At 38.6% G+C, this 13,089-nt stretch overlaps 1 protein-coding gene across 1 annotated transcript in view; it reads left to right on the forward strand.

Annotated features, from left to right (window-relative positions):
* The first annotated feature begins 688 nt into the window (after positions 1-688).
* LOC150094572 (integrin alpha-9-like) overlaps positions 689-13,089 on the forward strand; it is a 337,988-nt gene continuing 325,587 nt past the window's right edge. Inside the window, exon 1 of the mRNA XM_090411818.1 lies at positions 689-729. The gene's annotated coding sequence lies outside the window, so the exon portion shown is untranslated. The remainder of the gene's footprint in view (positions 730-13,089) is intronic.

The raw sequence follows: 13,089 nt of genomic DNA on the forward strand, positions 1-13,089 counted from the left end.
TACACCATGTTGTTGTAGTCTCGCGTACTGCGACAAACTGTGTTTTTGTGCTCTGAAGATGCTGGTTATAACACCAGCGAAATATCAACAATAAGTCAATAAATAATTATTTACCTATAATTCTGTGCTTTGATATATACCATCAAAATTAAACAACATGTATGATGAACACATAAGCTTTCTACATGCTTATTCACTGACGATGCAGTGATTTCATTCTTACTGCAATCATATCTCCATTGCAGTTAATTTGACTGCAGTGGAGTTGTAATTGCAAAAATTTCCATGATCATCAACATTATAGTATATTATAATTCCATGTGTATTGAGAGATACACATGGAACTATACTGAGAGACATTCCTGTCCACTAGAAATACTGCTAAGAGATATTCCTGTCCATTAGAAATTTTCTGATACTTGGCTTTTTCTATACCAAGGCTTCATAATCACTCTCTACAACCATTGGTACTGTGGATATCTCAATCGTAACAGTAATTCTATGAAGCTATTACTCAATAATTGAGTAATAGCTTCAATAATTAATTACTCAATATTTCTTCAATATTACTCAATAATCAAGATTTAAATATATCGTTTATGTTCATTTAATTTTGTTTTATATTCAAGATTAAAAAATGAAAATATATTAATCATCCTACTTATGTCTTTTTATAACTTTAGATATTTTAATTGGATGTTATTCTTCTGATCAGGCTGTCCTGTTGAGGTAATTAATATTTTATGAATTATGAGATTTATGTATTTTGCATTTTTTTTTTTTGTCATGTTGTACCATCATTTTTTATTTTCCAATCATCGGGAATTCGTCCCTCTGTCCAGGCATAGTTCAGAAAGCCTGGACAGAGGGACGAATTCCCGATGATTGGAGTAGAGCTCTCATAGTACCCATATATAAAAAGGGAAATAAAACTGAATGTGAGAATTACAGAGGTATTTCCCTACTGAGTGTTCCTGGCAAGATCTATGCAAGTATACTTGAGAAACGGTTGAGAAGAATTGTGGAAGAAAAGCTTGGTGAAGAACAAGCTGGATTCAGGCCAAATAGAGGCTGTCAGGATCAGATCTTCACTTTACGACAAATAGTCGAGAAAGCATGGGAATATAACAAAGATCTGTATTCAAGTTTTGTCGATTTGGAAAAGGCATATGACAAGGTGCCAAGAGAGAAGCTATTCAATATGCTGCAGTTATATGGTGTCAATGGGGCATTATATCAAGCAATACTTAGTCTTTATTTGAGTTGTGAGTCAGCAGTTAGAATTGAAGGAAGTACAGGAAAATGGTTTAATGTTAAATCTGGTGTGAGACAAGGATGTACATTATCCCCTCTGTTATTCATTATCTATATGGATCACATTATGAAGGAATGTGGTATTAAACCTGATATCAAAATTGGAGATGTTAATGTCAGCTCTTTGCTTTATGCGGATGATGTTATACTTCTAAATAAATCCGCTACAAGTCTGCAAGATTCTCTGACTAAATTGAATAGCTGTTGTAATAGATATGGTATGAAGGTCAGCAATAAAAGGACAAAGACGATGAAAATAGGCAGAATCATTGAAAATGTCAACTGTGTTGTGAATGGAGAACCTGTGGAACAAGTAAAACATTTCAGCTACTTAGGCACAATTTTTACTGAAGATGGTAAACTAAATATAGAAATAGACAACAGAATCAGCAAAGCTGGTATCGTGGGAAGTCAATTGAATAAATTCATATGGAATAAAAAAGAAATTAGTCGGAATACTAAATTAGCTGTATACAAGACTGTGTTCAAACCAATTTTAACTTATGGATCTGAGAGCTGTGTCAGAAGTAAAACACTTGACCAAAGACTAGAGACCGCAGATATGAGAGTCCTGAGAAAGATTAGAGGCGTGAACAGATGGCATCAATGACAATATCATATTAAAAATGAGGATATTAGGAAAGAACTTGACATTGTCAGCATCCAGGAATGCGTTAGCAGAGCTAATCTCAGATGGTATGGTCACTTAAATAGAATGGGAGAGGAAAGATTAGCAAAACAAGTGTTCTCTGCCAGGTTGGCAGGAAAACGACCCAGAGGATGACCAAGATATAGGTGGATTGATACGGTACAAAGTGCCTTAGACGATAGAAATATAAGATCTGATAATGTTGGAGTCTTGACAAGTAACAGACTGATTTGGAGGAAAATTGTAGATAGGAAGTTAGTAATGATGTAATTTTTTCATGTAGTACTGTCATATCCTGTACACCCCTTGAGGGTACATGGCAGGAATTTGATGATGATGATGATGATGTATTTTGCAAATAGTGCTTAGATGTTGATATGTTTCTCTCAGTATTTATGTTTAAAAATTAGTATAATGAGGTGCAGGTTGAGTAGGTGGCTTCAACTATGGAGACACATTGGGGAGAGGAAAGATCACATGGCAAGAAAGATATAAAATCTATACTATACACCTACTGAGAGATAATTACTTGAAGCATCATGTCATGGAGAGGACTCAGGGTATAATGGTGTTGGATCTGGTTATAGGATCAGAGGATCTGTCCATAACCAAGTACCTACATTGCCTCCGACTGGGAGAGTGATCATATAGTCTTGACTCGGTAGAGTTGTAAATGTGGAGTTTTCAGTTAAGAAGGGTATATGAGGAACTACAAGAGAGGTAAGTTTGACAAGCATAGGGGACAGCTTGAAGCAAAGCAATGACCTAAAAATCTGTAAGGTATTGTCAAGGGGTAGTTGTGCTTGGAACAGTACATTATCAAGATATCCATTATCAGTTTGAAGAATCGCTGTTCAGATGACATCAGAAAAAGGTAAGATCAAAAAAGATCTATCATAATAGGAACAAAACTGAGTATTCTGGATGCAACTGTTTTTTTTTTTTTTTTTTTTAGTATATACTTATGGATGTGAATCTTGGCACATGTAGAATGTGGTGTTGTAGAAGATTGTTGAGGACCTCATGACAAATGGTACTTGAAAAGATCAGTACTTTTAAGTCTCCTTAAAAGTATTGATAGAAAAAAGCTGAAATACTGTGGACATATAGAAAGAATGGAAGGGGACTTCTCTTCTCAAAACAGTAATATAGGATAAATTTCTGGAAAAAGGGAAGTGGTAGATCTTCAGTGAGAAGGAAAGATGGTCCTGATATATTGATCCTCTACAATGTGAGTTTGAGAGATTTATATGCACATCAGTGCCATATGTGAATTGCAGATGAGGACCGAGATAGTTTATTGATGTTTTTTCTTTTCTTTTTTTTTTTTTTTGAAGAACTGCAGGTTGTAGTTGTTTGGGAACACTTCATGAGAAAGGCTTTTCCAAAGAATAGAGATGGATGGAATAAAAGAGGAACGGAAGAAGTAGGTTCAGTGTATTTGCAGTTGCCCAACAAAGGGATGCTGAGCAGTTGATGCTCTTGTATTAACAGATGCAACAGAAAGTGGAGGAATGATAGTTGCCAATTCACTGTAACCATGGAAGTACCTGTAGAATAGAGACAGTGCTGACATTGCATCCTTTTCTGTGGGAAATAAGGCCAAGCGTGTTTTGGTGAGGGCAACAACAATGGTAGAATACCAATTTTGGTCACACCTATAAAAAAAAAAAATGCTCTTCTATTATACAAACTATTCTAGAGGTTTGATATCAGAATGGGATTTCCTCGATCTTTCAGATTAATAGATCTAAAACCAATTCCTAGTACCAACCAGGAATATCGCCCTTACTTTTGTTATTCCCAAATTTTCAAAATCAGTAAAACAACATCTGAATTGTCCTTAGGCTCAACATCCCTACTCTGATGAGATGCTATAAATGTATAAATGACAGTAATAAGGGCATGCACAAACTTGTATGGTGGCTCTAGAACCTATTCCCAGTGTGGTAGTAAGTAGCTTAACAATAAATCTCATTCCACAAAAAAACCTAAATGTGTGAACTGTCAAGAACATCCAGCCTACTCACCATCATCATCATCATCAAATTCCTGCCATGTACCCTCAAGGGGTGTACAGGATATGACAGTACTACATGAAAAAATTACATCATTACTAACTTCCTATCTACAATTTTCCTCCAAATCAGTCTGTTACTTGTCAAGACTCCAACATTATCGGATCTTATATTTCTATCGTCTAAGGCACTTTGTACCGTATCAATCCACCTATATCTTGGTCTTCCTCTGGGTCGTTTTCCTGCCAACCTGGCAGAGAACACTTGTTTTGCTAATCTTTCCTCTCCCATTCTATTTAAGTGACCATACCACCTGAGAAAATTGGAAGGACAAAAAAAAAAAAATATGCAAGATAAAAACAGAACAAAATACACTGCTTGGAAAGAAATCAATGGACGCCCCCATGGGCAAGGTGCATCATGGCATGTAATGAAGCATGCATTTATAGCCAATATAAATTGGAGGAATGTGATGCTCCCAAGTCCATGCAAGCATGTCTGGGTGAAGTGAGTAGGGAACTGATGGAGTTTAAAAGAGGCATTATAATAGGATGTCATGTTGCAGGCCTATCTGTTTGGCAAATTCTAGACAGATTTGACCATCCGAGGTCTACAATCATACTGAGATGGAGGCATGGGGAGTAAACTGCAAGTGCTACCCTTAGTGAACGACCCACCAGACTCACCAAATGTTACCATAGGGTGCAACAAAGCATAATATGCAAAAATCACCATTCATCAGGCATTGAATGGTGGAGTTTCAGGCATCAACTGGAACACAAAAACATTCAACAAAGGCTCATAACATGGGTTTCCATGGTAGGACTGCAACATACAAGCCTCACATTATCTGGATCTACATGCAGTGTTATCTTCAGTGATGCAGATAGCACAGTGGGACGTGGAAGCTTGGTACAGTGTGGGTGAGATGAATGCCTGGTGAACTTCTCTTACCAGAGAGCATGAACTCATCTATGAAATTTGGAGGTATCATGTGATGGTTATGGTCCTGTTTTTCTGGTTTGATCTTGGACCTCTGTTTGTGGTGCCATGAACATTGATGTTCAAGAGGTATCTTAACATTTCAAAAATGCTTTGCTTCCTACTTGTGGTATTTCTGACCATTGTCTCTTTCAGCAAGACAGTGCACTATGTCATAAGGCCGCTGCTATAACCGTATAGTTTGTGAACTGTGTGGAAAGGCTTATGTGTTCGTCGTAATGTTGATTGGATTTTATCAAAACTCGCCATTAAGTCTTAACTTTTTAAACAATTGTCACAAACAATTCTTCCCATCTAAAAAAGTATTTTAGAAAACCACACCTTAAAAAGTTCAGACTTAATGGTGAGCTTTGAAATCATCTCACTATTCACGAATGTACCATTAACTGAAACCCTTAATTTACCAAATTCACAATTTCCCCCTGATATATTTCAGCTATTTAAATTCACAATACAGGCAGGTTATTTTATATGGGAAGGGAAAATATACAAACAATTAGATGAAATCCCCCCCCCCTTAGCCAACTTCTACACAGAACATCTGGAAAAGCTAGCTATCAATACAGCCACTCTCAAACCTAGTCTCTGGCTACACTATTGATGATGTGCTTGCTATTTGGCCACATGCCCAGACACATTGAATACATATTTAGTGCATTTAAATAGCCAGCACCCGAAAATCCACTTTACAATGGAACTAGAAGCCAATGACTGTCTGCCCTTCCTGTACACACTAATCACACCTCTTCCAGAAGTTTCCTTATCATTCTCGGTTTATAGAAAACCCACACATACAGGGAGATATTTACACAATCACACCATCACCCTTCTCAACAATATGGTATCTTAAAAACACTAACCCATAAAGCTAGAGCAATCTGTTCCAATGACATTGTTCTCACTGCTGAACTTTCTCACCTGCGCCACACCTTCCTGACCAATGGCTATAATCCCCATAAGACAGATAAAATACTAAATGCTCCCCAGAAATCCCCCCCCCGTGCTGTCTACCACCAAAAACTACAAAAAAAAACTGTCACCATTCCGTACATTAAAGGCACATCTGAAAAGATATCTGGAGTGCTTAACAAACATCAACTACTCACCATATTTTAAACCTTATGTGAAATTGGCAACTCTCATCCATTCACCTAAGGACAGATTCTCTCCTTTATCACATCCAGGAGTCTATGAAGTGCCCTGTTCATGTGATCAAGCCTACTATGGACAGACAGGAAGAACTGTGGACGTCTGTCTCATTGAACACAAAAAATATATTTGGCACTTTTGCTATGACAAGTCGGGTCTAGCAGACCATGCTTTGGATACCCCTGCACACAGGATCAATTGAAAAAAAACAAAAGTGCTGCATAAAGGTTTTACAAGTCAGAGAGATTGTTCCTGAAATCAACAGAAGTTAAAACATACTGCAAACCTCAACAAGTATGGTATAAATCTACCAAAGATTTTGGAGACAGTCATCCTAAGACCAAATTAATACCTGCTTTCTCTCTCATTTTTTTTTTTTTCCAATTTAGATGGCACCTAATTAGAACTTTGGTCTTTATGTTGCATGCTACTAGTCCCACTGTTACATGGGATTTTGGTTGTTAGAGTGCTCTGAAGATGCTAGATAGAATACCAGCAAAATATTAGCAATTAAGTCAATAAATAGTTATTTTCTTATCAATCTGTGTTCGCATTTATATCGTTAAAATCCAGTCAACATGTGTAGTTTGTGGACATGAACGTCACCACACTTGACTGGCCTCCACATAGCCCAGATCTCAATCCTATCGAACATCTGTGTGATGAATTGGAGCATTACATGAGGTCAAGGGATGTCCACCCACAACAGTCCAGCACCTTATTACATGTCTACAGGAAGAATAGTTCAAAATTCCCATCAATTGCTATTATACACGGAGGCTACTCAAGCATAGGCACTGTGGAACTGCAGCACTCCCAATTTTTCTCGATATATAAATATATTTATTAATTTATTTATATTTGCTTGTAATATTTAATTTTATCATCAACAATCCTATACAATTCTCTTTATTTTGTATAAAAAATTGAAAGTTTATTTTTCACTTGGTCAGACTATAAGAAATTTAATTTAATCCTTTATCCAAGTGTGTGCAAACAAAGTTTGCGCCTGAAAGTATCTTCAGGACTGGGATAAAGTGGTACAACATCAGGCCACTCCTTGCAAAGGTGGAGCAAGCTACAAACACTCCTATCTCAGTATCTCCCATAATGCAAAACACATCTCCTTGCAGATATGTATAATGTTATGCATTATACATATATATTGTATATATATTATGGGTAAAGGATTAAACTAAATTTATTATAGTCTGACCAAGTGAAAAATAAACTTTCAACATCTTTCTCTAAATCCAGAGTAATTTAATAAAAAAGGTGGCACACCATTTGGCAGCTCCTATAGGAGGAGATGACCTTGCTAATGCTTCTGCCTGCTATCTCCACTTGGGTCTGGCTCCCACTGAAGAGACCTCAAGTGCTTCAGCTCAACCCAAACAAGCTGTACTGGAAAATTTTGACCACTTTGACTGGGAAAAGCCCGATCTGGGCACAAACGAAGAGGTGCTGTTCACGAACATAAAAAACAGCTGGGAGCAACCATTTCACCGGGACTTAGCCTGGAGAATCGCCTACGGGAGACTCTCGGTGAAACTGGTAAAATCAGCCTACAGCTCATGACCGTGCAACCCCTTCTGCGACGTCTGCGGCGCGATAGAAACTGTAGGGCACTTTTTCTTTCACTGCCCGCCAGTACAACGTGTTTGGCACAGACTGGCTGAGGTGCTTGCGATCCCAGCACTCACATTCGCCGAAGTAGTTTTGCTACAGTTTCCTCCCCCAGTAACCAAAAACAAGAAACACCTGATTTTCCTAATAAATGTGATCAAACACCACATTTGGAAAATCAGGAAAAAACACCTTCTTAACGAGGAGGATCGCATCTATCTCCGTGTTAGGAACTGTCTCTCAGCCTACCTCCACCGCTTCCTGGAGCAGGAAAGGTGCTTACGTGGTGAGGAGCGGTTCCTGAGGAGATGATGCGACCCACCAACCATCTGCCAGATCATACAGGGGGGAATCCGGTTGTGTCTGCTCCTATAACACCTTCAAGTTGTAGGTGTTGACGCTATCTCGATCTTCCTTCCCGATCAGCGTTTAACCCACAGGTATGTCTAGTCCTTTCGCAGTTGAAAGTTTTTCTGTCCCCCAGGTTGGGGTTGACCTGAACAAACCCGGACTGCGAAGGCCAACATCGAGGTGGTCCCAAGCCCTTTTCAGGGCGGGGTCTTCTGGGCCAGGTCATCTCCCTTCTTTTCCTGGTTATACTGTTCTGGGTTTGCTCGGCAAACTCATTCTTCTATAGAATTGTCTTCCACATAGTCTTTAGATTTATTTACACTTGTTAAATTTGCTTAGTCTCTCCTTTTTTTTCCTTTTCAGGATTTTTCCTTTTTTAAAGTGAAAAATCAACGACCGTTTTAGAAGCACCCCTGGGGGGTCAACAGCTAAAACAGGTCAGCTGAGGCCTCATTCATCTACTCTACTACTATGCACTCTATCTTTATCTCCTCTACTACTATCTGCTGAATCTCAGCCTATCTTACTCCACAGGCCAATGATGAGATACGTTGAACTCACAAAATTAATAAAGGTCGAAACTAGTCTGGGTAGTGGCCCTTCCTTTAATACATAACATTATACATATCTGCAAGGAGATGTGTTTTGCATTATGGGAGATACTGAGATAGGAGTGTTGGTAGCTTGCTCCACCTTTGCAAGGAGTTGCCCGGTGTTGTACCACTTTACCCCAGTCCTGAAGATACTTTCAGGCGCAAACTTTGTTTGCACACACTTGGATAAAAGATTAAACTAAATTTATTATTGTATAAAAAATAATAAAAATACATCTTGTAGCACTTAGGAGGGCGAAGGAAGGTAGCAGCACTGTGTTTACCACAGTGTCATATTGCTATGTGCGCAAGCATATGCACGTCATGGTGAGATGCGAGCTATTAGCATAACGTAACTGTCCTCGCACAGTTCCACTGTTGTTTATATGCAGTTTGCACCAGTAATAGAGTGTTCATAGTGCTTATCGTATTTACTCCATCTCTTTAAATATTTGGACATTACAATTAAAGACATAAAATTTTTTATAGTTTTTATTTTAGAACATTATTGGGGTTATTGACAATTATGACCCCAAAAATGCAACCTCAAGAAATAGGTTTTGTGACAGTGGTGACTGTAAGTGAACTACAAAAACTTAAATTTTCATAGTTGACTCTCGCTGAGAAAGTTTCTATTAAAATAAGAGGTCGTCCTTCGATATTCAAATATCTCAGCCAGGAATAAACAATGATAAGAGGTACATTAGAAGTTTAATACAGAGTGGTATAAAAAAAAAGGTTAAATGCACTTGCGATGATTTCAACGGAGAAAAAATTCTTCAACAGTCGCACAAACATCAAGGAAGAAGATTATACCAAACTGTATAATTTTATCGATAATAAACAATATTTTTTCATGTTTAATTTTTTTTAAAAATTTTTACCATAATTTTGATATTTTATCCAAACACTTATACACTGTACTTACAGTGTGTATGTATATTTCGAAAGTTGCAGCACCCCCACGATTTCAAGCCAAGCCACCATTGATTGCACACTTGTGGAAAGTGTGCCCTGTAGGATTGCTGCTGTCATCACAGTAAAAGGAGGTCCTACATCTTGTTAAGGTGGGAGTCATGGTTGTATGTTTCTCACACTATGGTGTCCTTGGTATATGGCCTTGATTATTTTTTTTAATATGTTCATCTACGTAATATTTTAATAACATATTTAGCTATTTTTTTTTAATTATCAATTTATTAATACCTTGTATTCATCTGTAAATCTTGTATTGGCATAGTACTAGTGCTATTGCTCTTCTTGCACAAGTACGCCAACAAACAACCAACCAACCAACTGAAGAGCAGCAGAGATATGATTGAGACATATATAAATTTTGGAGTGGTTGTTACTGGATTAATGTGGAAGAAATTTTTCATAGAATGGAAGAATGGGTAGAACAGGAGGTCCTTCCTAGTGTGGTTTGAAAGTGGAATGAATTGCTTTTGACAGTGTGGTGAATGCAGACACATTGAATGACTTTAAAGCAGAATGTGATGAGCTTTGTGTTTGTGATGGTGCAGTGAGTCTTTTGACTCCATGAAGATCTGCATTAATGATAAGAATCATCCTTCTCTTGTTTGCCTCCACATTTCCTTGTCACCACCAACATTCAATTGAGTATCTTATGCTGTCATTTTTTGCCTCAAAAAACACTGTTACTTCTCTGCATTTCCACCTTTTTTTCAGACATAATTTGTCCACTATCATCAACATCACTTCTCTTTCCTTCTTGCCTTCCTCTCCCCACAAAAAACATCATATCCTTCCATTTCTATTTCTGTTTCAGGATATCGTCATCATCCAGCTGTGTTTCACTTATTCTAATAATTTTTGAGTGAATAAATTCGTTCATAATGCACCATGGCTTAGTTGATTTCGATGATGCTCTTGTTTGGAATAACCTGATTGAATCCCGTCAATGATGTAAAGGACCTTTATCAGGATATTTCACTTGCAAATGAGCTCAACATGAAAGGATGATGAGATAAATTCAGTCAGTGTGATAATTTCATTTCTCTTATTTATGATACTCCAAGTGTCAAGTCACCATTTTGGTGATGTGACACTCACCCCCTCCCCTACCCACTGACTTATTATTATTATCTGAGACCTCCAGGGAGTCAAGGACTCATCGAGGGAAGTTATACATCATCCAAACCAGCTGTCATACCTTCCCTTAAACTCAATCACATTAGATGTTCTCACTACTTCAACAGGCAAACTATTCTACTCTGTCACTGCTTTATGAGAGCAAATTCTGGCTCTAACCCCTTTCTCAATCACAAACAAACTTAACTTGCCGGCCTGGATGGCCGAGTGGTTAGTGTATCCACTCTCCAGCCAAAAGGCTGCAGGTTCGAATCCCGCCATGGACATTGACGTTTGTGATTGTCTATGAAGGTACTAGTGGTGGTAGTCAGCGGTAGATGGCATTGGTGTTAGATGATGAAGGATGTAATAATAATAACTTCCATGGATGACCCTGTCTCTCCTCACCTTCCATATAATCAAAAATTTCATCCAATGATATCCTATAACGCCCATTCTGAAGTTTACAGACTTCTGTCATATCATCCATCTTTCTCTTGTTAACCAGAGTCCTTACTCAACATACTTTTAGATTGTCCTCATAATCTAAATTCCATAATCTCAATATAATCTTGGTATCTCTTCTTTGCACCATTTTCACAGCTTTTTTTTATCTCCTTGGAACCAAGGAGACCAAATCTACTCACAGTAGTCTAGGTGTGGTCTTATTGATGACTCGTGAAGTAGCAAAATGACTTTTTTATCCATGCATGTCAAGGTTTGCTTCAACATCGCAATTATTATTATTATTTCGGGCTACTCCAGGGAGTCCTTAGACTCATCGAGGGAGGCATTAAACATCATGTCCACACAACTATACAACATTCTCACAGTATCTATCATACCTTGCCTTGAACTCTCTCACTGTCATAGCACCCACAACAGACTCTGGCAGCTTATTCCACTCATTTACCACTCTAAAAGTAAAGAACCCAGCTCTAACACCCCTGCTAACCACACTCTTGCCCAGCTTCCATAGGTGTCCCCTAGTTCTCCCACCGCCAGTCCTGATCTCAAAAATATCCTCTGATTTAATCCTATAGAATCCCTTTAGCAATTTGAATGTCTCAATCATATCTCCCCTCCTCTGCCTATCAACTAGTTTCTGCAACCCACAAATCTTCAACCTGTTCTCATATGGTTCATTCCATAGACCTGTTATCATCTTAGTCACTCGCCTCTGGATCCTCTCCACCTCCTCCCCATCAAGAAGGAACCGAGGTGACCAAATCTGGGCACAGTAGTCAAGATGAGGTCTTATTAAGGCTCGGCACAGAGGTACAATAACTTGCTCGTCTCGTTAAGGTATTTTTCAACAACCAAGTGAGTTGATGACCTGATTTAGCTACTTTCGCAATGTGCCCCCTAAACTTCATCTCCCTATTCACCAACACTCCCAAATCCCTGGCCTCATCAATCTCTTGGAGTACAGTTCCACCAATGTGGTATACTGCTGCTAATCTTTTCACCCCAAAATTCATAACCTTACATTTTGTCACATTAAATTGACATCCATTCTCCTTTGCCCAGAACTCCAATCTGTCTAAGTCATCCTGCAAGACTTTGACATCTTCTGCATTCACTATTGCCCTACCCAACTTTGCATCATCAGCGAACAAATGAGCTGTTCCACTTAGATCCTTCCCTATATCGTTAATGAACAGATTAAAGAGCAGTGGTCCAAGAACAGAACCCTGCGGCACACCACTAGTCACAGGCCGTCTTTTGGACTCTACTCCTGAATAAACTACTCTTTAATATCTCTCCATCAACCACCCACCTATCCATCTCACCAACCCTATATCCATTCCCGTATGTTGTAGTTTATACGGATTAGAATTCCATGTGGTATCCTGTCAAACGCCTTTGCCAGGTCCAGCAGTATCACTGTAACCCATTTCCCTTATCCAGTTCAGCCATCACCTTGTTATAAAACTTGAGCAAGTTACTGAGGCATGATCTACCCTTCATGAAGCCATGCTGTCCCCCATACAGTATCTCATTTTCATCAATCCATTCCTGTATTTTTCCCTTGACTACTTTCTCCAAGACCTTGACAACGACTCCTGATATGCTGATCAGTCGGTAATTTGCAACCATAGTCTTGGATCCTCCTTTATGCAGTGAAACTATTTTCCCCTTCTTCCATGCCTTTGGGACTAAACCAGATCCGAGACTCAGATTAAACAACATGGTCAAGGGCACTGATAATTCCTTAGCTGCTTCACGCAAGACCCGTGCCTGTATACCATCCAATCCCACAGAGGTATTCACATTAAGGTTCTGTAATAGACTA

Source organism: Typopeltis vanoorti, chromosome 22, assembly GCF_054136105.1.
Source record: "Typopeltis vanoorti isolate ZY-2024b chromosome 22, IOZ_Tvanoo_1.0, whole genome shotgun sequence".
Taxonomy (NCBI): Eukaryota; Metazoa; Arthropoda; class Arachnida; order Uropygi; family Thelyphonidae; genus Typopeltis; species Typopeltis vanoorti.